The sequence below is a fragment of the Sinohyriopsis cumingii genome, chromosome 10 (assembly GCF_028554795.1).
Source record: "Sinohyriopsis cumingii isolate HCF-2022 chromosome 10, ASM2855479v2, whole genome shotgun sequence".
NCBI lineage: Eukaryota > Metazoa > Mollusca > Bivalvia > Unionida > Unionidae > Sinohyriopsis > Sinohyriopsis cumingii.
The window spans coordinates 39,936,958-39,963,005 of NC_142970.1; the positions used below are offsets into that span (position 1 = coordinate 39,936,958).

The 26,048-nt window shown below is 40.7% G+C and overlaps 1 long non-coding RNA gene across 3 annotated transcripts in view; it reads left to right on the forward strand.

The window, feature by feature from the left end:
* The window catches only part of LOC149789907 (uncharacterized), a 2,017,354-nt gene that overhangs the window by 573,536 nt on the left and 1,417,770 nt on the right, over nt 1-26,048 (forward strand). The window lies entirely within an intron of this gene.

The window sequence follows — 26,048 nt, forward strand, 5'->3', positions numbered from 1 at the left end:
GAGTGTCCAGACCATCAAAAAAGAAAAAAAAGGGTTTAGAAGAGACAAAAGTCAAGATACCTGTTATTATTGTCAAGAAAAAGGACATTGGTCACCAGACTGCCCAAAAAAGAAACAAGAGGAGTCAGAAGAAGAAATGGATTCTTCAGAGGAAGAGGAAGGAGAAGAGGAAGAAAACAGACAGGTGAAGAAAAAGAAACAGGAGAAGAAAAGAAGGGAAGAAAGTGAGGAGGAAGAGGAGGAAAAGACTATGACGGTGAAGAAATTAAAAAAACAGAGAGTGAACAATGAGACAGAATAAGTCTATGAACTTTTTAAAGTGCTCTGTTGTGAATTGTGAATTGTAAATATTTATAAAAGAATAAATTAATTATAAAAGGTAAGTGTCTTTGGGTTTTGATTTTAAAATAAGAACCTACACTCACGCACACTCATACACAGACAGGTACTATTGGGTAAAATGTTTTTTTTTAGTTATTGGCAATTGAAAGTCTATGTCTTTTCGAGAGACGTGGATGGCCCTGAAAAGGGCCTTTTTTGGTGTAAGGGGTGAGTTTAAACAATCAACTTTAACTGTCTTAAGCCTTTGCCATGGCCAAGGCCTACTTCTGGACTGCGTACTGTTGATGATGATTTCGTTGAAATTACTAAGGGTGGTGCAGTAGGCGTAGTCACAGGGTTGGAGTGTTTAGCTTGGGAAGGTCGTATTCTCTTCGGCCGTAATAAAGAAGTCTGATACATTGTTTCAGACTTCTTAACTCCGCTAAAATGTCTAACAGTACCGTGACCGTTTGATTTTGACACCCTTGTTTCTTTGCTGCTGCTTCTTCTTGTTGTTGTTTTTTTTTTACCTCTTCTTCTTGCTGCTGTTGCTGTAGGAGAAAAGCTTGTTCCGCTTCCTTTTGCTGTTGTATAAATTTCTCCAATTCTTCTTTCTGTCTCTGTCTAAAATTTTCCATGTGCGGTAATGAAGGAGAAGGTGACGAAGGTTCAGGAACAAATTCTTGCAAGGTAAAAAAATCCACAAAATCCCAATTCACCTCTTCTGCAAGTAAGTCTGGGTTCCCTTGGGTAGTCTCCACCATCAGTGCACCCAAACTGATCGTTTTCTGAGTTTCCGTCATGTTGAAAAACTGTCGCTTAGATTGACTGCGCACAGGCGCTAGCGAATCTATATAGACTATGTGACGTCACAGACTGCTCTCTTCGGATTGGACGTGGGCTGACTGAATGTTGTAACGCGTGTTTGGATTGGTCAACAAACTCAATCCGTTTCAATCCTTCCTCCCCCTATAAATAAGTACAGTTCACTGCATTCCTTCACCTGTTACTCAGCACCCCAACATGTGGACCGACGTACAATCTTCAACGCTTGTGTCTTCGATGATGTTCCGGACGGACATATCAATGTATCTCTGATCCAACTGGACAGTTATCCACAGGACAGACACCAGCCTGTGGATGCGAAGAATCTTATGTGGAGCATCAAGGATGCCTCAAAAGAGTCTTAATCTATGGTCCTGCAGCCAGACGCAGCCTAAGGTCAAGAAGAAGATGTCACAGATGCCCTTTATGTTAAGGGTATATTAACATAAAACCAAAGGCCCTTTTCAGGGCCATTCCTATCTCTCGAAAAGATCTTGACTTTCAAATGCCTACCCCTTTTTTTATTTTTTTGTTTAAAAAAATAATAAAAAAATAGAGACCCCTCCCTGTTTCAATTTTCGCCTGTTCCATTTTCATAGACCCATCAGGTCGGGACCTTATTAAAATAGGGTCCCGACCCTGTTCCATTTCCCCTAGTCCCAAGACAGTCCCACGATTTATTCCCCATGTTCAATTTCCCTTGTCTCTAGAGTGAATAGTTTTTTTTCTTTCTCCCATGTTAAATTCCCCTTGTCCCTAGAATGGATATTTTTTTTTCTCCCATGTTAAATTACATAGTCCCCAGAGTGGATATACCCTTTTTAACATGGAAGTTCCCTAGTCCCTAGACTGTCCCTATTCACTACTACCATTGTCATTACCAGCCTGAAACCCAATTTAATGCCATTTGTATAAATTCATTTCAAATAAATATTATGATATAGTTGAAGTGTAAAGTCAAGCAAGTATTCTGTTTGCAGATTTTACATTTTAGATATTATAGTAAAGTCATATTTTCTCTTGTTTAGTAAACTTTATTGCAACTGGTTCCAAAATAGTAAACCTTATTTAATGTTCATTCACCAGAATAGGTATTAATACAATCCCGAATTAACTGTATGGTACTAAAATATACCCTGATCTTGTGTGAGATTGTAATATACAGAACTATACCTCAAGACAACAATAATATATTGAATTTATATTGTATCAAGACTGTCATGGTTATGAACTCCAACTTTATTCAGGTTTTTTCATAATAAATGATCATCTTGTGCTATGGTTGAAAAGAAATCAAAGTTCAGTTTAACTCCATTCTTTCCACATTTGTCAGTTGTTAGAGGCATACTCATCCTCAGTGTTATAGTAAAATGTAATCTTATTTGGATCAATCTTGGTGGTGTAATATATGAATGGAGAAAGAATATTATCATCCAGATTAAAATATGTTTTATTCAGACTCTACTAAAATTTTTAGTTGGATATGGGTTACGGAGCCTGATGTGTACGAACAAAGCAATGTGTACCATGACCTTTTTAATTTAACATTTTAAACTCCTGCAGAAGAAAGAGATTTTTTAGATCCATTAAACTGTATTAACAAAAACATTTCTTCAGTATGATTTTCATTTACTTAGTATTGACAAAACTCATATTTTAAAGTTGTTGTTTTTTTTGTGTTTGGTTTGGCCTTTTATGGTAAACCAACACAAGTAAGTTATTTAGTGCCAAGGAACTTTAAGTATAGTGCCTTGCCCAAGGACACACCATGGTAGCTAACCCAGGTTGGTCTGATGGTAGAATTTGAACCTACCTTATTTCACAGGTCCAGAAAGCTAACCACTGAGCCACTACAGCTCCCCATCTTATAGTGGAATGCTGGTATACTTTATGATCAAGAAGGATGGGTTGGGGTATGCATGTTGCATCTGAAAAAAGTGATGGAATTTTTGTTTACATAATATTTTAGTCATGCAATATGAATCATTTTCTATAGATTTAAGATGTATCAGATCAAGTTAAGAAAAATCATATATTCTGTTTCCTGGGAATGTACTAAAATTCACTGTTATTGTTTGATTTTTTGGTAGTAAGCTTACTTGGTATTTTTTTCTTTTTAACTTGAGTACCTAATTTGTTAACATCCTATTCTAAATCTTCATAGTTCTGTCTATTAAGTGACAACTGTTGATACATGTAGGGACGTTTTTGTTTATATCTTTTGATTTTTGTGATTCTGGAAGTTGCAGTATTTGTTGTTGTATTATTAACCATTTCAGTAATTTATTGAATGCAGAGTATACTGTTCTATAAATGAAATTTAAGTGAAAATAATGTAAAAGAATGTTTCACTGCAAATATAAATTGTTTAAAATAATATATCATTTATCATATGACTATTCAATTGTGGTAACTAGTATTCCATCCAATATCTATATATTAAAATATGTCTTTTCATACAGCTGGTGATCATTTAGATACAAGTCCAATTGAACATAATCAAATTATCAATGCAGGTGTTTTTATTAGTAGTAGTATTGCAAGTATAAGTGTTAGTATTAAGATTTCATATACAGGTATGATAAGTGTATCATAATAGTAGTAAAGTGGGGCACATTAGGGACAATGGGACTTAGCATTAAAAAGACCCCTGGGTCAGATTAGGGACAATGGAAATTTAACATGGAGAGAAATCGTGGGTCACTTTAGGGACAATGGGAATTTAACATAGAGTTTGGGTCTGTCTAGGGACAAGGGAAATTAACATGGGGAATAGAGTTTGGGCTTTTGGGATTTTTTAAAAAAAATTTTTAAATTTAAATTTAAATTTAAATTTAAAAAAAAAAAAGGGGTAGGCAATGGAAAGGCTATCTCTTTTCGAGAAATATGGCTGGCCCTGAAAAGGGCCTTTGGGTTTATGTTAATGTATTCATTAACATAAAGGGCACCGCATTGATCTTCTTCTTGTCCTTAGGCTGCGTTTCACTGTAGGACCGTAAATCAGGACTCTTTTGAGGCATCCTTGTCTTTCTACGTAGATCCTACGTATCCACAGACTGGTGTTTGTCCTGTGGACAACAGTCCACTTGGATCGGACATACATGGGTATGTCCGTCCGGAACATCATGGAAGACACAAGCGTAGAAGATTGCACATCGGTCCACATCTTGAAGCGACGAGAACAAGTGAATCAATGCACTGAACTGCGCTTATTTATAGGTAGAGGCAGGATTGAAACAGATTGAGTTCATTCACCAATCCAAACACGCGTTACAAAATTCAGTCAGCCCGCATCCAATCCGAAGAGAGTAGTCTGTGACGTCAGTTGGTCTATATAGATTCGCTAGCGTTTGTGTGCAGTCAATCTATGCGACAGTGATTCAACATGACGGAAACTCAGAAAACGATCCATTGGGGTGCACCAGCAGGGGAGACTGCCCAAGGGAACCCGGACTTACTTTCAGAAGAGGTGAATTGGGATTTTGTGGATTTTCTTACCTCGCAAGAATTTGTTCCGGAACCTTCGTTACCTTCTTCATTACCGCAAGTGGAGAATTTTAGACAGAGACAGAAAGAAGAATTGGAGAAATTTATGCAACGACAAAAGGAAGCGGAACAAGCTTTTCTCCTACAGCAACAGCAACAGCAACAAGAAGAGGTAAGAAAAAAACAACAGCAACAACAGCAAGAAGAAGTAGCAGCAAAGAAACAAGAGGGTGAAAATCAAACGGCTACGGTACTGTTGGACATTTTAGCGGAGTTAAGAAGTCTGAAACAAATGTATCAGACTTCTTTATCACGACCGAAGAGAATACGACCTTCCCGAGCTAAACACACCAACCCTGTGACTAAGCCTGTCGTACCACCCTTAGTGATTTCAACCCAATCATCAGAAGTAGGCCTTGGCCGTGGCAAAGGCTTAAGGCAGTTAAAGTTGATTGGTTAAACTCACCCCTACACCAAAATAAAAAGGCCCTTTTCAGGGCCACCCACATTTCTCGAAAAGAAATACAATTTCAATTTGCCAATAACTCAAAAATAAACCCCACCCATTTTACCCTTATAGTACGTGTCTGTGTATGAGTGCGTGAGTGTAGCTTCTTATTTTAAAATCAAAACTCAAAGACACTTACCTTATATCATTCATGTATTCTTTTATCCATTTTTTACAATCCAATTCACAATTCACCACAGAACACTTTAATTAAAAGTTCATTGACTTCTTCTTTCTCCTTGTTTAGTCTCTCTGTTTTTTGAATTTCTTCACCGTTTTTTCCTCATTTTCTTCCCTTCTTCTTTTATTCTCCTGTTTCTTTGCTTCTTTTAAATAGAATTGTCTTCTTTCTTCCTCTTCTTCCTCTGAAGAATCCCTCTCTTCTTTCGAAGAATCCCTCCCTTCTTCTGAAGAATCCTTCTTTTCTTCTGACTCCTCTTGTTTCTTTTTTGGGCAATCTGGAGACCAATGTCCTTTTTCTTTACAATAATAACAGGTATCTTGACTTTTTTCTTTTTTAGCCCCTGTTTTTTTTTTTCTTTTTTGACGGTCTGGACACTCTGAAGACCAATGCCCTTTCCTCTGACAGATATAGCAAGTATCCTGACTCTTATCTCGAAAGGAAGGAGAGTAGTCCCTCGGCTGGTCTGAAGAGAATTTTCTAATGACCCCTCGCAAAGCTCTGACGAAACGTTCCATCTGGGTAGTCTCTTCCATCGTTCTGCTCGGTTTGAGAGTGAAATGAATAGTGAAAGGACAAGACACACCCTTTTTATATACGCTGGTTTGCCATGACTATAAATTAGTCTATGGTGTTTGAACTTGAGTCATTTGATGTTTTGCACTCAAGATGAAACGATCCTATTCATTCGAGAAGAAAGAAGAAGAAGAAAGTACGAGGCAGAAACTTGATCTATCGCCTCGTACCAGGGCTGAAATCTTGGCACAAATTCATGCCAGTGATTTTGAAGAGGACATGAGTGAACCAGAATCCGAACCCTCTAAACCAAGTTCACCACCCTTAGTCAACCCTGAAAAGTACTATTCCATTCGAGAGACGGAAAAGCGCTCCTCTAGAAAATTTAGAACCACGGCTTACACCTACACGGTGAAGTTTAAAGATTTCAAGGCCGACGTACCCTTGGAGAAAGCAGAAGGGTTTATCACCGAGATGTGGGATTCTTTGCTCACCGCACTCAAGCGACAATGTCAACCCAAAGAAGACGATCGCTTGACACTATCCATAGATCACGATGGTTTGAAATCCCCTGTTTGGATCGAGTTTAGCAGACCCGCAGAGCTAACCCCTTCCAAAGTCATGGACAAGATTCAACACGTACAACAATCTAATGACCAGTTTAACATCACCGATGGTAAAGCCACACTGAAAATGGCTCACGTCTCTCTTCCTCAAGGGACAGGACGCAAAAAGGTCCTACTGGTGAACGACCTTCGCAACACCAAAAAGAGTCTCGTCCGAATTAACAACCCTCAAGACCAGATGTGCTTAGCCCGTGCCATCGTGGTGGGACGAACCTATGCCAACAAGAACGACACGGTAGAATAGAAAAGAACCTGGGAGAACATTCGAAAATCGAACCGAAAAAAACAACGAAACGAAGCGGAACTCCTGTTGCAACAAGCTGGCCTGTCCAAAGACACACCCTGTGGCATTCCTGAGATGCAAAAATTGCAAGATGCCCTAGCTCCACGCTACACCTTGAAAGTGCACCCTCAAGAAATGCGCGGGCCTCTGTTGTTTCGAGGCCAACGTTTTAAGGACGGAAAATACATTCATGTTTATCATCACGATGACCATTTCGATACCATTACCAGTATCACTGGATTCCTGGGATATGCTTATTATTGTGAGAAATGTGACTATGGTTATAATAACCGAGAGCAACACAAACATTGTGGATGGAAATGCTCTGGATGTTTGGCCTCTCCACCCTGTCTGAGCGAAGAACCAGTGCCTTGTTCGACTTGTCTGCGCACGTTTGTCAGCCCTACCTGTTACCAACAACATTTGAAAACACAAGGTTCACAGAAGAAATGTGCTTGTCAACTCCTGAGATTGTGCCCTACCTGTGGACAAGGCATACTTATCAATAATGCCAAGGCACACGTATGTCGAGGAAAGAAAAAATGTCACATTTGTCACCACATCGTGGACTTGGAACACCAATGCTACGTGCAAAAATACCAACCCCCACCAGAGAAAGAGGACGGTCACAAGAAGAAAGGCAATTTCATCTTTTTCAATTTCGAATGCATGCAAGAGACCGGCATTCACATTCCTAATTTCTGCGTGGCTCATCGAGCATGCGAGAAGTGCATTCAAGAACCTATCTTCAGTCATTGCCCTCACTGCAGCAAGATTCCTGGAGGGCGTGAAAAAATCTTTCGGGGACCGAACACGTTAGCCGATTTTGCCCAATGGGTTTTAGACCCCATCGACAAGACGTGGAGCCAAGAGGACATCGAACGTTACGGAGATTGTCATCGTCATGCCACGGTGATGGCTCACAATTTCTCCGGATACGATGGACAGTTTCTTTTGAGATACTATATGGAACAAGGCACCGAGCGTCCTAAAGTGACTTTGAACGGAGCCAAAATCATTTTCATGCAAGTGGGACAAGTGCAGTTTAAAGATTCGATGAGTTACTTGGCCATGCCTTTGAGTCGAATGCTTAAAACGTTTGGAATGACAGAAAGGGCTAAAGGGTACTTTCCTCACTTTTTCAATATGGAAGCCAATCAACATGCCGTTCTACCCCATTTACCTGAGGCTCACTATTACGACCCCGACAACATGCGTACCGAACAACGAGAAGCTTTCTACGCTTGGTACCAAGCTCACGCCTCGGACCCTTTCGACTTTCAGGAAGAAATGCTAAAGTATTGTTGTTCCGACGTGGACATTTTATGGCGTTGCTGTGGAAAATTTCGAGAACTGTTCATGGAACACGGAGGGGTCGATCCTTTGAAAGAAGCTTGCACCATTGCCAAAGCGTGTTCCTGAGTGTATCGACAACGATTCATGCCTGAAAACACCGTAGCTGTCATCAGTCCTCAAACGACCCACTTTGTCAAACGTCAATACTCGGTCAAAGCCCTACGTTGGTTACATTACTTGTGCGACAAGGAAGACAAGTGGATTCAGCATGCCCGCAACGGAGGGGGCGAAAACACCATCGGAACGTATTCGGTCGATGGCTGGGACTTAGAAAACCCCAAGATCGTGTACGAGTTTAACGGCTGCTTATTTCACGGATGTCCCATCTGTTACCCTGACCGTAGCACTAAAAATCAGTTTTTACAACGAACCATGGAAGACTTGTACCAGGACACTTGTCAGCGGCGCCTAAAGTTAGAACAGCAAGGATACCAAGTGGTGGAAATGTGGGAACACGAGTACGATCACCGTATGAAAACCGATCCCGAGTTTAAACGCCTCGTGGAAAGTTACCAGTTCATGGACCCGTTGAACCCGAGGGATAGTTTGTACGGAGGAAGGACCAATGCCACCTGTTTGCTGTACCAAGCCGACGAAGAGAAAGGAGAAGAAATCAAATACTTGGATGTGTGTTCGCTGTATCCCTACGTGTGCAAATATTGTCGCTTTCCTGTAGGACACCCACAATTGCTGACGGAACACATCGACCTGAAAAACATTCGACAATACGAAGGCTTGATCAAGTGTAAAGTTTTGCCTCCCACGAACCTATATCATCCCGTCTTACCTCACCATTGTCAAGGCAAACTGATGTTTCCCTTGTGCCGTACTTGTGCCGAAACGTGCAACCAGGACCAACCTTGCCATCACAACCAGGAAGAACGTGCCTTGACGGGAACCTGGGTCAGCGTGGAATTGTTCAAAGCTCTGGACATGGGATACCAACTGTTAGAAGTGTACGAAATTTGCCACTTTCCCAAGACACAACAATACCACAAGGGTGACCCCACGCAGAAAGGCATTTTCGCCGACTACGTGGATGCCTTTTTGAAACTGAAGCAAGAAGCCAGCGGCTATCTGTCCTGGTGTCACACTCCCGAAGACCAAATACAATTCAAAGAGAAATACTATGAACAAGAAGGCATCTCTTTAGACCACATAGAGAAAAACGAAGGCAGGCGATCGTTTGCCAAAGTGATGTTAAATTGCTTGTGGGGTAAAATGGCACAACGACCGTGTTTACCCAAGACGGAATATTTTACAGAACCTTCCCGCTACTTCCAGATGATTCACGACAAAACCAAATACATGAAACACGTGGACGTCGTTCGAGAGGATTTGATCTTGGTCAATTACGAAGAAGATCTGGACTTTGTACAAGACGACCCTTTTGGAAATGTCATCATTGCGGCTTACGTGACAGCTCATGCTCGCTTAAAATTGTACGAAGCTTTAGAACTGTTAGAAGAACGCGTCCTGTACTTTGACACGGACAGTTGCATTTACATCCATCACCCGATTCAACAGCACCCTGACATCGAAGGAGACCGTTTAGGAGCCTGGACAGACGAGCATCCCGACGACAAGATTCTAAGTTTCGTCAGTGGTGGTCCCAAAAATTACGGCTACGAATACCGAGAGAAACAAGGAGAAGTGCACACGACGTGCAAAGTGAAAGGACTGACTCTGAATCATCGTACCAGTCGAGTGGTCAACTTTGGGGCATTGAAAGAAGCCTTGCAATCGGGAGAGGATGGAAACTTTAAAGAGACCACTTATCAACCGAACAAGATTGTACGTTTACCCACTCACCATATCGTCAGTCGGCCCCTAGAAAAAGTCTATCAAATCGTGTACCAGAAGCAAGTGAGACTTCCCAATCACTTTACGTTGCCGTACGGTCACGTTGGTATTGGTCTGTATATGAAAAGGAACCCTAGGCAAGATCGATAGTTCACTGTTCACTGAAGTAACTTACCATGTCGTTGACGAAGAAGAAACCAGATTGGTTAGGAGTCAAATGTTGGACATCACCGAGACCAGGGTTTTGAGGCTTGGACACAAGAGGTGGCCCAGTATGCACGAGAGTTATTCAAGGAAAAAAGTTACTTTTCAACCTGTGTTAGTGACGGTGCCAGAAGAACCCGTCACCCAGGACAGGACTGTCATGGACAGGCCTGAAAGACCCTTTTCAGGAGGACACTTGTGTGACCTTACCCCCTACTATAGAACTGGCTAGAACTTTACCCAAAACATGTTGTACAGACACTTGTGTTTATTCCACGTTCATGGTTATCATGTGCCTTTTATTCTTGTACTTAAGCCTTTGGCTTTTATGTATTTTTGTCTTTCGTATTCATGTTTGAAAAAAAACATTCAATAAACGTGTTCTGAAAAAGTATATAAACTCTTGTCTTGTTTGTTTTTTGTGTCACAAGTGACATTTCTCACACCATGGCTACCTCTGCTGTCTCTGCTCCCTCTTCCTCTACTGTCAAAGTCATCGACGAACACTTAGATCGTGCCAGTTGGGAGGCTTTGTATCTTCGCCATCCCTTTAGCATGCTCATTGCTGGACCTAGCGGTTCAGGCAAAACCGAATTCGTCAAACGTTTGATCGAACATAAACATCATTTGATCGATCGACCCCCTCAACGGATCGTGTGGTGTTACAAAGAGTGGCAATCGGCGTACAACCTCTTGCGAGAAAGTCAAGGCGATTCCATCGTGTTTGTGGAAAGCATTCCTAAAGAAGACGACGGCATCGTCTCTGACTCCCGTCAAACCCATTTGGTCATTTTCGACGACATGTTAGGAGAAGACGAAGAAGAAATTAAACTGTGGTTCACGCACAAAGGGCATCACCGTAATGCCAGTGTCGTTTACATCACCCAAAATTTGTTTCAACAAAGTAAAGCCCATCGCACCATCAGTCTCAATGCGCATTACGTGGTCTTGTTTAAAAGCCCTCGAGATAAATCGCAAGTGCAAGTCTTAGCCAAACAGTTAGGAACGCCTTGGCTGACTCAGGCGTACGACGATGCCACTCAAACTCCACACGCCTATTTACTCGTCGATTTGAAACCTACGACTCCTGAGGATTTGCGATTTCGTACCCACTTGTTTCACCACTGGTGCCAAGACGGAGGGCCTGTCCTGTACACGTCTCCGTCCTCGACTTCATTTCACTCCACATAAAAAAAATCTATAAAAACCTCAGACCCTTTTTCGTCTGTCTCACTCTCAGTGCGAACATGACGTCCCTTCAGTCGCATCTTCCCGTCAAATTGATTCGTGCCTTGTATGGCATCAGTCGAGAAAAAGATCCACAGACACGAGCTCGTGTCTTAGAAGCTAGTCTCAAAGAAGTCTTACGATGGTTCACGGTGACGGCACGTCAATTACTCCAAGGAATCATTCAGATTCCTCATCAAACCAAACGCTTTTTAGATCGAAACAAAGTCGCTTTGGTCCAACTGGCCGATCCCCGCTTCGACACTCAAACCAAAAAACAAATCATTTTGAAACCTGGAGGGAGCGGTACTCTAGGAGGGGTCATCATTCGTTCACTCTTAAGATGGGATCCTAATGCCCCCAAAGTTATACCCAAGACAAAAGTCCAACGAAGCCCCAAGAAGAAAAAGACCAGGTCCCCAAGGAGAACTTCTCCAGTGGCAGGACCCTCCTCTGACCAGACACCACCACCCCGGAAAAAGAAAAGAAGCCCCCAGAAAAAGAAACAGAGAAAAAGTCCCCAGAAAAAGAAAAGTCCACAGAAGAAAACTAGTCGCAAGAGAGGCACTTCGGCCAGGGCGCAACCTTACACTCGCAAACCACGATCTGCCACGGCAGTGACTGCGTCTCCGGCATCCTTACGTTTATCCACTTCTCCGTTGAAAACACCAGGAAATGAAGAGTACTTGGAGACGTTGATCACACCAAGAACTTCTCCGTTAATGACCCCCAAAAGAACTTCCCCATTGGCAGGACCTTCCAATTTAGTGGTAGTGGCTGCTGCTCAAAAAGTACCTTCTCCCAAAATCAAAGTTCAAGAAAGATCGGGCATGTTACAAGGTTTACTGGATTTGTCCAAGCAAGAACTGGCTAGATTTAGTCCGTTACGTACCCCTGCACGACGTGTCATGCCTGTCCTCAAACTAATACGACGTCAAGACAATCAGTGGCGACGCGTTCCAGTATAAAAAAGGCCTGTGACCAAGTCGGGTATCAGTGTTTTTGGTGCTCCTGAAGACTCAAAGATGTCACCCTCCAGAAAACCCCAAGGAAAGAAAAGGAAAGGACTGCCACCACGTTTAGCCAAACATGGGGACATGTTATCTGTCCTGTCCAAAGCTTCTCCACCCCTACGAAAAAAACTCATTCAAACGGCCTCCAAAGAGGTCATCGATACCGTGTGCGAATGTTGTTTGAACGTTTTGAAAGGCACGATCCCTTTGTCCAAACACCAGGAACAATGCTTAGGCAAACATCGTCACGTTCTTCGCCAAATGGTTCAAAAGAAAATTCCCATTCGTCAAAAAAAGAAGTTGTTAGTGCAACGTGGAGGTATTTTACCTCTCTTGTTAGGCCCCATACTGAAAGGAGTCTTGGGAACCATGTTGGGAGGACTGGTGGGAGCAAGATAAAAAGGCCTCGGAAGTTCCAAGATCTCAGAATCGACCCCTGACAACCCCATGGAAGGACGAAAACTAGCTTTAGTGCCTTACAAACGATGGATGGAATACCATCGGTGGCAAGAACAACACACCCCGCATTTACCTCCCAATCCCCATTTGAGCGAGATGTCCCAGTTACAACACGAATTGCAGTCCTTGATGGATCGCCAAGATTTGTCCGAAACAGAAAAATCGCAAAAGTACGGTCAACTCTTGCAACGACTGCAACTCTTTCATCAGAAAGCTTTAGACGAACCAGCTCTACCCACTCTGAAAGATTTTAAGACCTTGATGAAAAGTCCAGCACCATCACCAGTAACAGTACCAGTACCACCAGTACCAGTGACCAAGACAGAAAAAGGAAAAGAAGAAGAAGAAGGGTTTCAAACTCCACCAGAAAAAGTATGCAAGTTAACAACACCACCTACCTCCAGAATTGGATGGATTAAAAAGATGATGGCCACCCCTTCTTCATCACAAGAGAAAAAGAAAGTGAAGACAGAAGTGAAGACAGAAGTGAAACAAGAACCGATATCCCCCGCTCAGACATCCTCCTCCTCTTCAACACCTATTGCCGGTCGCACACGCAAAGCATTGCAATCCAAGAAAATACCCCAAGAGAAAAAGAGTAGCCTCCTCCAAGAGTGGGTGCCTTATTAACACACCAACCAACACAAAAAATGGAAAAAGTCTTAGCCAGCATTTACTACGATCCCTCCCATCCTGCAGGTTACGCAGGAGTTCAAAAATTGTATCGTGCTGCCAAAACGCAACTGAAAAGTCTCCGTTTACCTCAAGTGCAACGATGGTTACAAGAACAAGCTACCTACACTTTACACAAACCCATTCGACGCAAGTTTGCCAGAAGTCGCACCCGAGTGGAAGGCATCGATCATCAATGGCAAGCCGATTTAGCCGATGTCTCTCATTTGGCCAGCTGCAATCGTGGCTACAAATATTTGTTTTGTGTCATCGACGTCTCTTCCAAATTTGCTTGGGTCGTACCCTTGACTTCCAAATCGAGCAGCGAGTTAGTGCGAGCCCTGCAACGGGTGTTGAAACAAAGCGGTCGTCACCCTCTTCGATGGCAAACGGAGAAAGGTACCGAATTTCTGAACCAAGCTTTCCAAAAAGAATTAAAGAAACGTGACATTCATTTTTTTACCACCGAGAATCCCAAAACCAAAGCCAGCATCGTGGAACGTTTTCAACGCACTTTGAAAGAACGCATGTGGAAATATTTTACGCATCACCACACTCTGAAGTACATCGACATCTTACCGCACCTGGTGCAAGCGTACAACCAATCTTACCATCGAAGCATCGGACGTGCCCCGCAAGACGTGACTCCCGACAACGAAGTGCTGGTGTTTGAGCGTCTGTTTGGTACGTCCCCGACGACGGCTGTCCCCAAGAAAAGTGGAGAGTTGGCCGTAGGAGATTGGGTGCGCATTGGCAAAACCAAACGCACTTTTGACAAAGGTTACTTACCTAACTGGACGACCGAACTGTTTCGCGTCACTGGACGAGTGCATGGCCGTCATCCTGCCGTCTATAAATTGGAAGACATGAACGGAGAAGTGCTCAAAGGAACGTTTTATTTGCCCGAGTTACAACGTGTCACCAAAAAAGAAGACGACGTGTACGACATCGAAAGCATTCTCGAACGCAGAACCCGTAAAGTGGGCAAACGACGTGTCAAAGAAGTCAAAGTACGTTGGAAAGTATATTCGCCCAGTTTTGATTCTTGGATCGACGCTTCGCAAGTCATCGACTATAAAAAGAAGTGACCATCATGCCTTTTCACACAGACGCAGCTACGTCGACCACTCCTCCTTCACCCAGTTCTTCTGTGCAAGATTTACAAAAACAACCCTTGTGGGTGTGGTGTGGAGAACGTGTGCCTAAAACGCAAATCGTCTTTTTCTGCCAAATCTTCGTGGTGTATTGTGTCATCGGGGCAGCCATCGCCAATTTGAGTTTGCAACAAGGAGACAAACAATTGTGGACCATTTTATTGAGCAGTTGCATCGGTTACCTGCTTCCTAATCCCTCCCTGAAATTCACCTCGAACGGGAACCACGGGAACCTTGTGTCCAATGCCAGTGCCAGTTACCACTCCAACCACAACCAGAACCCCATTTTGGGCGGAGACACGCCTCTGACGTCCACTAACCCCTCGGACATCCACAGAACTCTGGAATTATGAGTCACCAAAACCAATTTTACTTAACCTTACCCAGTGACAGTTCCATGGAGGTGTTTCCCAAGAACACGTTGTGCTGTTACACGGCCAAATTACCTCAAGCCATCCCCTTAGATCACGAAGCCCATTGGGAAGTGGCTTTAGTAGAAATGATTCACCCGACCCAAGTCCTCAATGTCCTTCCCAATCAAAATTTTTTTGATGTGGAAGTTCATGACGAACAATTGCAACAGTGGATGGATAGCAATGTCAAATATGACAAGAAAACCCGTACACAAAAGTACACCACCTATCACTTGTTCATTTCCCCAGGCTATTATTTTAGTGGTCAACATTTGGTCAGCACCATAGCCTCCATGTTTAATGCCGTGTTTCTGAAAGCTTTGGAGCATGTTAACAAAAGTGTCACCATGGAGTACCACAAAACAGCTCGTCGCTTCTTGATGAAATTTGAACGGAGTAAAATCCTGTCCATTTTATTTTGTCCTGAATTGTATGACATGTTGGGCGGAGACATGAACCTGAGAATGAGCATGATGAAGAAAAGCGAATTACCCATCGTTTACGACAACGAGTCTTTTAGCAAGTTATTTCGTGCCCCGGTAGAACTGAACCAAGGACTGAATTTGATGTTTGTGTACTCCGATGTGGTGGAGTATAACGTGGTGGGACACACCTCCGTACCGTTACTGCGTGTCATTCCTTTCAAAGTGGATTCTGCCACGAACACTGACGAGGAAGGTGGAAACACTTACCACGTCCACCGCGAATTTGTACATCCTCACTATTTGCCTGTCAGTAAGTCGTATTTGGACACGGTCAACATTACTATAAAAGGAGATTTGGGACAAAATATTCCATTCACCAAAGGAAAAGTCACGGTGAAACTCCATTTTCGAAAACGGTTTTCTCACGATTCGTAAGTCATGTATCCAGTGTACCGAGGGGTTGCTCGACAGCGAGGACACGGTTTAGGAGATATGTTAAAATCGGCCTTTCGTTCGGTGGCCCCGGTGTTGAAACCGATGGTGACACGCGGATTGCACGCCTTGAAAGATGCGGCACTGACGCAAGGCAAAGAATTTCTCCAAAATGTCATCATCGACAAACAAAACCCTAAAGAAGCCTTCATGAGGGCAGGCAAAAATGTCTTGCTGCAAACGGGCAAAGACATTTTGGGTCACCGAGAAACACCTATAAATGCCCTGCACGCTACCGAGTCAGGCATTCAGCAAGGACAAGGCAGAAAGAGACGACGAAGAAAACACCCTTTCACCAGACTTCAATCTAGAAAGGCCAAGAAAAGAAGAACCGTTCGAGACTTAGACGTTTTCGATTATTGAAAAAAGAGACAAAAAAAATGATGCACCGAGAATCTTGCGCTTGTTCCAAGACGGACCTGGATCTGTTTGCCATGCCCCCCACGATGATGACGATGCAAGAATCCCAGTGGGTGGAATTTCACCCCGTCTCCTCACTGACCGATTCCGCTCCCATCGAGTTTGAAATCAAAGGACAGCCCGAAGATTACATCGATCTGAATAGCAGTTACTTGTACCTGAAAGTCAAAATTCTAGATAAGACTGGAGGTCCTATAGACGATGAAGCAGTAGCTCCCGTCAACAATTTCATGCATTCCTTGTTCAGTGGAGTGGACTTGTACTTGAATAACAAACTGGTCAGTAGCAGCATGGATACTTACCCTTATCGTGCCTACCTGGACAATCTCTTGACGTACGGAATAGATGCCAAGAACATTCATCTCAATGCCTGTGTGGTATGGGAAGCTGACGAACCTACCAAGTTTGAAATATTGGAAACTGATGAAAAGAAAGACAACAATGATGGATTTGTAGAACGAAGAAAGAGAATCACGGGAGCCGACACAAGTTTAGAACTGATGGATCGTTTGCATTTGGACATGTGGTTGCAAGAAAAGTATTTGCTGAACGGGATGGATGTCCGCCTGAGACTGAATCGTAGCAGTGCCGCTTTCCATTTGATGGCTGATAGTGACGGTTACAAAACCAAAATCCTAGAAGCCAGACTCTACGTACGCCGTGTGGAAGTGTTACCTAAAGTGGGAAACAACATCAGTCAGACGTTGAGCAGAACGACTGCCAAGTATCCCATACGACGCGTGGAAGTGAAAACCTTCACCATTCCCAAGGGACAGCGATCCATGATCGAAGATCATCTGTTCCAAGGACAGTTACCCAAACGTTTGATCGTTGGTATCGTCGAGAATACAGCCTTCAACGGAGCTGCCGAAAAAAAATCCTTTCTACTTTCAACACTTTGGCGTGTCCAAAATCGAAGTCAGTCGCGATGGCAAGACCTTGTGTACCCGACCTTTCAAACCTGCCTTTACCAAGAAGAATTACTTGATATCGTACTTGTCCCTGTACGAAGCCACCGGACAGTTAGGAACCAATACCAGTCACGGTATTACGTACGAGGATTATGCAGGAGGCTACGCTTTGTGGGCTTTCGATTTCACTCCAGACCAAGGCAGCGACGAGGGACATTTCCACCCTATAAAATCCGGCCAGATTCGTGTGGAAATTCAGTTTAAAGACCGAGACCCTGATGAAACGGTGAGCGTCATCCTGTATGCAGAATTCGATAATACCATAGAAATCAACAGTTTGAGAGAAGTCATCCTAGATTACTAGAAACCATGGAGGACTGTTATCCCTCTTTACCTAGTGTAGAAACTTTTAGTGTTGCATTGTTGTTAAAAAATGTTAGAGTTGTTGTTTAGTGTTAAGTGATTTTTGAATAAAAAATGTTGTGTTTTGAAAAAATTGTTTGATGTTATATTGTTGGATTATTGTTAAAAATGTTAGAGTTGTTGTTTAGTGTTAAGTGATTTGTGAATAAAAAATGTTGTGTTTTGAAACAAATGCCTTTGTCTTTTGTTTAGCTATAAGAATGTTGGATTGATGCTCTTTCATTTCTTACTATCCCTCTCATGACACTCACTAAACGTTGCGACTCAAAAACCGTGTGAGGGATGTTTTCCTTCACGTCCGCGCTTTGACTTTAAGAACCGGGGTTGTTTCCAGTCTAACCATCCATTGTCGACTCATCCTCCTACGAAGATGTGCTCCAAACTAGCTAAGCTCAACGAAGCCTACGTGAATTTGCATAGGGTCAGACACAGTCTGATACCGAAGCCAGAAGAAATAGAGAATGTGAGAATGTTAAAAATCACTGAAGACCTGATAGAAGAGCTCTTCAGAGAAGAAATGAACAGGGAAAAAGAAGAATGGACAGAGAAGTACAGACTTCAGAGACAGCAGCAACAACAACAACAAGAGCAGCAGCAGCAACCTGAAGCTGACAGAGGCTTTGTCGATTGTCGTATCGACACCAAAGAGTTCTTCTTCTCTTTCCGAAGAAGCAGACCTATCGCCAGAAAGTCTATCCTCAGAGGACATCGCATTCTTAGAAACTAAAAAGAATGCCATAGCAAACAAAAAAAACAGCCCTTTTCAGGGCTACCCAATACTCTAGAAAAGAAATAACAATCGATTTGCCAATGTGTGTAGGTAGAGTAGTGTGAAAATAAACACTAACTCTTTTTTAAAAAAATGTGAGGGTATGTGTTTGTGTGTTTGTGTTTGTAAGTGGTTAAGTAAGTTGGTATGGATAGTAGATTAAAATGATGTCTTTTTTGGGGGGTGTTTGAGGTGTAAATTTGGGGTTAGATTGGATTGCTTTGCGTATGTGGATAGTCTATTGAAGTGATTTATAAAAAAATTAAAAATAGTGATGGGTAGCATAAAAAAGTGAGTGAGTGTTTCTTTTAGGTCCGCGCGTTGTTGTTTTTTTTTTTGGTTATGATCTAGGTACGATCAATTTTATGTTTTTAGGGGATGTTTTCCATCACGTCCGCGCTTTCACTACAAATTGAAACTCGCTGGGCAGTCTAGCTACCCTTGTTGATTGATCAACACAAGAATGAATAGCAGAATAAGCAAACTTCTTGAACTCCAGATACATCTGGAATATGTCAGGCGCCTGTTAAATGAACTGGCTGCGAAGGCTATAGTAGAAGAGGAAAGAATGAAGAACGAAGAAGAGGAGAGAAGACAGAGGGAAGAGGAGGAAAAGAAACTAGAAGAGAGGATGTCGTACACTATTCCCGAGACAGAGGATTGGGGTGTTGAAGCGAATCATCCTCCCTCTGCGCTCCCCAGAAGAAAGGTGAAAGGAGACTGGGGAAGAAGATGCGTGTGTGGCGCCAGGCCAGGAAGGTGCAACCATTAGATAGGTGCATCTGGAGTTCAAAAAAAAAAAAAACAGCCCTTTTAAGGGCTACCCAATACTCTAGAAAAGAAATAACTATCGATTTGCCAATGTGTGTGTGTGTGTGTGTGTGTGTGTGTGTGTGTGTGTGTGTGTGTGTGTGTGTGTGTGTGTGTGTGTGTGTGTAGGTAGAGTAGTGTGATTATAAACACTAACTCTTTTTTCATAGTGCGAGGGTATGTGTTTGTGTGTTTGTGTTTGTAACTGCTCACGTAAGTTTGTGTGAATGGTAGATTATGGGTTTCTTTATTGTTTCTTAGCGTATGTGAAGAGTATAGTTTGGGTTTTGTAAGCGCTCACGTAAGATTGTGTGGATAGTAGATTATGGATTTTGTTAATTGTTTCTTAGCTTATGTGGAGAGTATAGTTAGGGTTTTGTAACCGCTCACGTACGATTGTGTGGATAGTAGATTATGGATTTGTTTATTGTTTCTTAGCGTATGTGTTTGTGTGTTTGTGTTTGTGTGTTTGTGTTTGTACCCGCTCACGTACGATTGTGTGAATAGTAGATTATGGATTTTTTATTGTTTCTTAGCGTATGTGGAGAGTATATTTTGGGTTTTGTAAGCGCTCACGTAAGATTGTGTGGATATTAGATTATGGATTTTGTTTATTGTTTCTTAGCGTATGTGGAGAGTATAGTTCGGGTTTTGTAACCGCTCACGTACGATTGTGTGGATAGTACATTATGGATTTTGTTAATTGTTTCTTAGCGTTTGTGGAGAGTATAGTCATGGCTTTTAAACCGCTCACGTACGATTGTGTGGATAGTAGATTATGGATTTGTTTATTGTTTCTTAGCGTATGTGGAGAGTATAGTTTGGGTTTTGTAACCGCTCACGTACGATTGTGTGGATAGTAGATTATGGATTTTGTTTATTGTTTCTTAGCATATGTGGAGAGTATAGTTTGGGTTTTGTAAGCGCTCACGTAAGATTGTGTGGATAGTAGATTATGGACTTTGTTTATTGTTTCTTAGCGTATGTGGAGAGTATAGTTTGGGTTTTTATTATATGAAATGAGAAAGCATAGTTTGGGTTTTATTATATGAAATGAAAAAGTAGGGGGATGTTTTCCTTCACGTCCGCGCTTTTCGTATAAGAACCCACAGTATTCGTCGTTCAAACCATTCTGCAAAGAATAAAAAAAGAAGATGGCTTCTAACCAAATGGACAAAATGGAAAAATTGCAAAACGTCCTCGACAATTTAGGAATGATAGAGCAAATGTTGGTTAACCTAAACGAGGATCACTATTCTTATAGTCCCCATCGAGTGAAGATGGAGATAAACAATTTACGAAAAATGAAGGTAATCATCAGTGATCTGTTGAAAGAAATAAAGGAGGAGAAGGAGGATGAAGAGGAAAGGATAAGGATGAGAGCATGGAATGAAAAAATTGAAAAAGAAGAAGAAAATGAAAAGAGGAAGAAAGAAGAGGAGGAAGAGAAGAAGAAAGAAGAGCAGGAGTAAAAAAAGAAAGAAAAGAAGAGAAAGAGTGTTGGAGATAAAATAAGAACTTGGTGGAGAAAAAGAAGAAACTAGAAGCAGAAGAAGAAGAAGAAAACCCAAAGGCCCTTTTCAGGGCCAGCCATATTTCTGGAAAAGAGATAGCCTTTCCATTGCCTACCCCCTTTTTTTTTAAAATTTAAATTTAAATTTAAAAATTTTTTTTAAAAAATCCCAAAAGCCCAAATTCTATTCCCCATGTTAATTTCCCTTGTCCCTAGACAGACCCAAACTCTATGTTAAATTCCCAATGTCCCTAAAGTGACCCACGATTTCTCTCCATGTTAAATTTCCATTGTCCCTAATCTGACCCAGGGGTCTTTTTAATGCTAAGTCCCATTGTCCCTAATGTGCCCCACTTTACTACTCATAATGTTCAAATGATGCTCCTTGTTACAACATAAAATATGTTCATTGAAACAAATGGTTCACTGGTAAATTGGCAGCAAAGGTCTTCACTGAATTATGTTGCATAAACTATTTTACAATAAAACATATATGATGCATCTCAATTATGATGAATGTGAGGAGGAGGATTAATAATAATGCAATTTAAGTTATCTTCATAACATAAGTTCTAGCAGATGTGTAATTTTTATGTGGTTCATCATCAGTTTGAAACTGGTCTATGATTTCTGGATCTGGACATATCTGGTCCCCTGCTGTTGTGCTGCTTTGGTCTTTACAGTTCATTAGGATATCAGTTACACTTGGTTTACATTTAGAACCCCATGGGATGGAATGCCCAGTTTGAAACTGAGAGAATGGTTAATTATCCATAATATAACTCCTGCAGTTATTATTAGGTTTGATATCAAGGTCTTTCTTTAAAAGCTTTTCAACTCAGGTTCTGTTCTACCATACAGATAAATAAAGTCAAATTCAAGGCTTTCAGATTTGTCCAGTTTGTTTCATGTGTTGCGGCAGACAGACTGTATATTGCCACTGTACCATATAAATATCAGTGCTTAGTCTGCTCTCAGTTGCTGTGGTTTGATTAGTTACAAGTGTCATCACATGTGACTAATTATTGACCAATGTAATGAAACTTGTATAATTAGAAGGCTGTATTTAAAAAATCTAAAGATCTTAAATGTGTGCTAGAGGGTAGGGTTAGCAATTATACTCCCAATTATGTTTGTGATGAGCAAAAGCAGCTGCACAAATTTGAGCTTTTAGTTTGGTTCTGGTAGGGTCAAAGGATGCAGGTACATTTTACATTCATTTTTTTTACTAGAAATAGCTATTTTCAATATTTTTCTGTGACAAGGCAACTAAAAGAATCAGTATGTGCCTTATGAATGAATAAAGTTCACTAGTACTATAACAAATTAGCATACTTTTCATCACCCATCTACCATCAAGATTTTTTTATATTTACCTCTGTAGCAGACACAAATAAAAGTCGGCAGCTCATTTGCAGACTAAGTTACGCATATGATCTCCAATGCTCATCTAACTGTGACAGGCAGTCACCAACAAGCCAACCTATTTCCATGCCTAACTCAAAGTGAATCTGAACCACATTATACATTTAGCTTATGTGTAAATTTATAAATGCTAGGCTTGTGATAATTAGGTTCATGCCTTCTACCTTAAAAATTAGAGGGATGTCAAAATACGAAACTATCCAGTGAGAACTATGATGTTAATTTTAATCCCTATGGGATTTGTGATATAAAAAACCCAAATGCTTTATGTATTAAAAGGTAACTAATGGGGGCAGGATCTGCAGTGAATCAATGGTTAGTATGCTAGACTCCTGATAAAAATGTTTGTGTTAAAATCCTGTTATCAAGTCAACCAGGTTACCTACTGCAATGTACCCTTGCCTTACTCCAATTCCCTCAGTACTCAGTAAACAACTAGTGTTGCTGTACATAACAAAACCAGTCCATATTGATTTTACATATTTTACTAAATCCTGACAAAAATAATTCTCTAAATAAAGAATGATTAATATGTGATGGTCTCGCATGTAATCAAACTCTTCCAAGCTTTTAATGATATGAACCGATTTATCAATGTTTATCAAATTTGCATGAAAATCTATTTCTTATTTGTCATCAAATATGTTCAATGTTTTGATCATATAAGCATTTCTGCTACATTAGATCAAAATAATCTTTTTGTCAGAAATAGAGCCCTTATAGTATTTGCAAGGTCAACCAATCAGATGCAGAATTTGAGTTTAATATGAATGAATATTTTTTTTACAAAATTGCTCTTTTGCTATATCTTGATGAGATAAATCTATTCACCAAGTCTGATAAAATTAATGAGAAATAGTTTTAAGAGCAGTAGCAAGAATGGCTAGTGAGACGTAGAACCACCACATTATATGCATAGATTTTGCTTACAGCCTCAGACATACAAGCAAATAATTAAACAAGTCAGATCTAAATTGGATCATAAACACTGTTGTGCAAATCATAAGAAACTCTGCCAATCAGATGCAAGGTCACTTCACTACCATACCTTTATCACACTCATAATAAGCATCATTGTGAAACTTGACTATATAAGCCCAATGGCCAAGCATGATCAAACTTGAATCAGCAGTAGTGGTTATAACCTCATGTATTTGTATGCATCTTCACTTCTTCAATCTAGATCTCATTTATATAAGCATGTATTCTAAGTTTAGTAAAAACTGCACTACATGTATACATATTGCATGCGGTGGTAACATACTCAGATGAAAGATCACCTTATTATTATTAATGGTCAACACTCATCAAACTTCAAGGACAACTTAATGATTTTAGCCTATATTGTGGAAGTATGGCTTTTAGGCTGGTTAAAAAACACAACTAATCTTATACATGATCACATGTATATACTTGGATTTTGCTCATTATTAGATTTATCCAAGATGTTCATTTAAGCCCAAAACCAAGTTTTATATAAACAAATTGATCAGAACTATGGACTCCAAAGTAGCTAATTTCTTACTGTTGAAAGACAGAAGGGGATGTGAAATAAATAACACACTCTGGACCATTACATAAACCCACTTAGCCTTTTGACCAGTTGAGATAACATATCAACAATAATGTTAAATAAGATTGATAAATTATGTTTTCTCACATTACCTCTAGCCCTTTTCAACATGGATGGTATTTTTCTTCCACATATGTCAGATCTTAATTAGTGGCCCTTTCCCATCATGAATGTTGGAGGTGAAACTCTCAGAATTAGGCTTTTTAATTTATATCTGTAGAAGAAAAAAAAAAAACTATTGGTCTGCATATATCAATGTCACCATTTCTGTATTAGATTAAAATACCGTATGTGTGTGTGTGTGTGTGTGTGTTAATTTTAGAATTTAAGCAAACTTGTCTCCATGTGTTTATTTTAAAACTGATGATGATAACACATAACAGGTTCAATGGATAAAATGTTATTTCTTACTTCTTACAACTGCTCATTATATCTGAATTTACATTCAATGTTTGTTTTAATTAACATTTTTGGGATAATGGGCAAATTATTTATTTTGTAGTTTATCATTACATGTATATCATTTACCAGTCTTTTATCATTCAAATATGTAAAATATAGTACCATTATCCTGACTTCATATTCTATATGATATCCCAGCAATACGTATTAAGCAGATAAGTGCAAATAAAAATGTTCAGAATGTACAATTTACTCCAAGCTCAAAGAAGATCAGCAAAAGATAATATCCAACAAATTACCAAACAAAAAGCGAAGTTAACGCAGTTACCTTTATTATGATGTCTCCAACACCAACGGTACTGTACAGCTACGTCTTCTGAGTTTTACCGTCATCTTGTCTTTCAAACCAGAATTAATTTCTTGAGCTCTTACAAAATGAAGAAACTTTTAAATACTATAATTTAAGCAGCTTCTTTACATGCCATCAGATAAATTATGGCACAGTGTTATGTCTGTCAGCAAAACGCAACTTCACATTTGGACGGCGCGCTGTGTGGGCATCGCCGACACAGCAACTGACATGAATTCTCTATTAGCAGACAATGATTCGGAATAAATCCTTCGCAAATCTAACATTCTCGATTTTTCATAGTTCCACTTTTCATTGTTGCATCTGTTTGATTGTACAATTGCTAATGATGTTCAATGAATCAACTTCAATTCATCTGCTGTCTGAAATCCCGGTTCAGTTGGTATTTTCTTCCGCGCATGATGCCGTGTAAATAAAAGATACGGTCGACATTCAAAGTGGTTTAGGTTAATTTATTATTTTTCTTTATTAAGGTCATTTGCAGAAAGTGTTTCGCTAGGGTGAGAAAAAAAAATATAACAAAAAGAAAACTTTCTTTTCCAACGCTAATACTGTATATATTTCAATTTGTGATTGATGCTATAAATTAAAAAAAATGATAATAAAGCATTTTAGCCCGTGGCTTCGGCACGGCACTCGTTTTTGTGGGTTTTTTAAAATGTTGTTAGTATTGTTTTGGGGTTGTTTTTTGTGTGTGTACCACACTAAAAAACATACCAGGTATTAGGCCTAACGTAGGAAAAGAAATTATCCTCTATTTATTACTATTCTTACTGTCAAATGACGCAAAAGTGATCAAATTGCTATTAAGATTTTGTTTTGTATAACACTTCCCGCTCGTTTTCCTCGAGATAAAGCAGCCACTTCAAAATGATTATAAAGTCTGTGACAGATGAAAAACGTGGTTTAAATAATTCGTAATCGCCTGCCTTAAAATACTGTAGGAATTTGCTAATGTATTTCATGGCCCTCGTTTGAATAGATACCAACGATCATGTATATCGACCAAAATTTGTATATTCCTGCCCACAATCATGTATTTTGTATTAAACCGTATATTACACGAGCGCTCTGTGGCAAACTCGGGGGGGGGGGGGGTCTCTGTTATACCCAGAGACGTAGCTATGCTATTTTGCGCCCGGGGACGAACTATAAAATTGGCGCCCCAGCCCCCTCCCCGTTTAATCACATTTTTGAATATTACCCTTGTTTACTTATTATAATTTAACGTTGTAAGCCTCATTTTGGCGCCCCTGTACCTTGGCGCCCGGGGACATATGTACTCCCCTTCCCCCCCCCCGCTACGCCTCTGATTATACCTGCTGTATCAGTTGAGAAATATATTGAACAGATCAGGCCCCAATACTCTCGCTCTGAAAAACATTAAAATAATTATATGCAGAATATCGGTAGGTCTCCCTCTTGCCGAAAATGTCAGCACCATATATATTTTGCAAGTAATGTAATG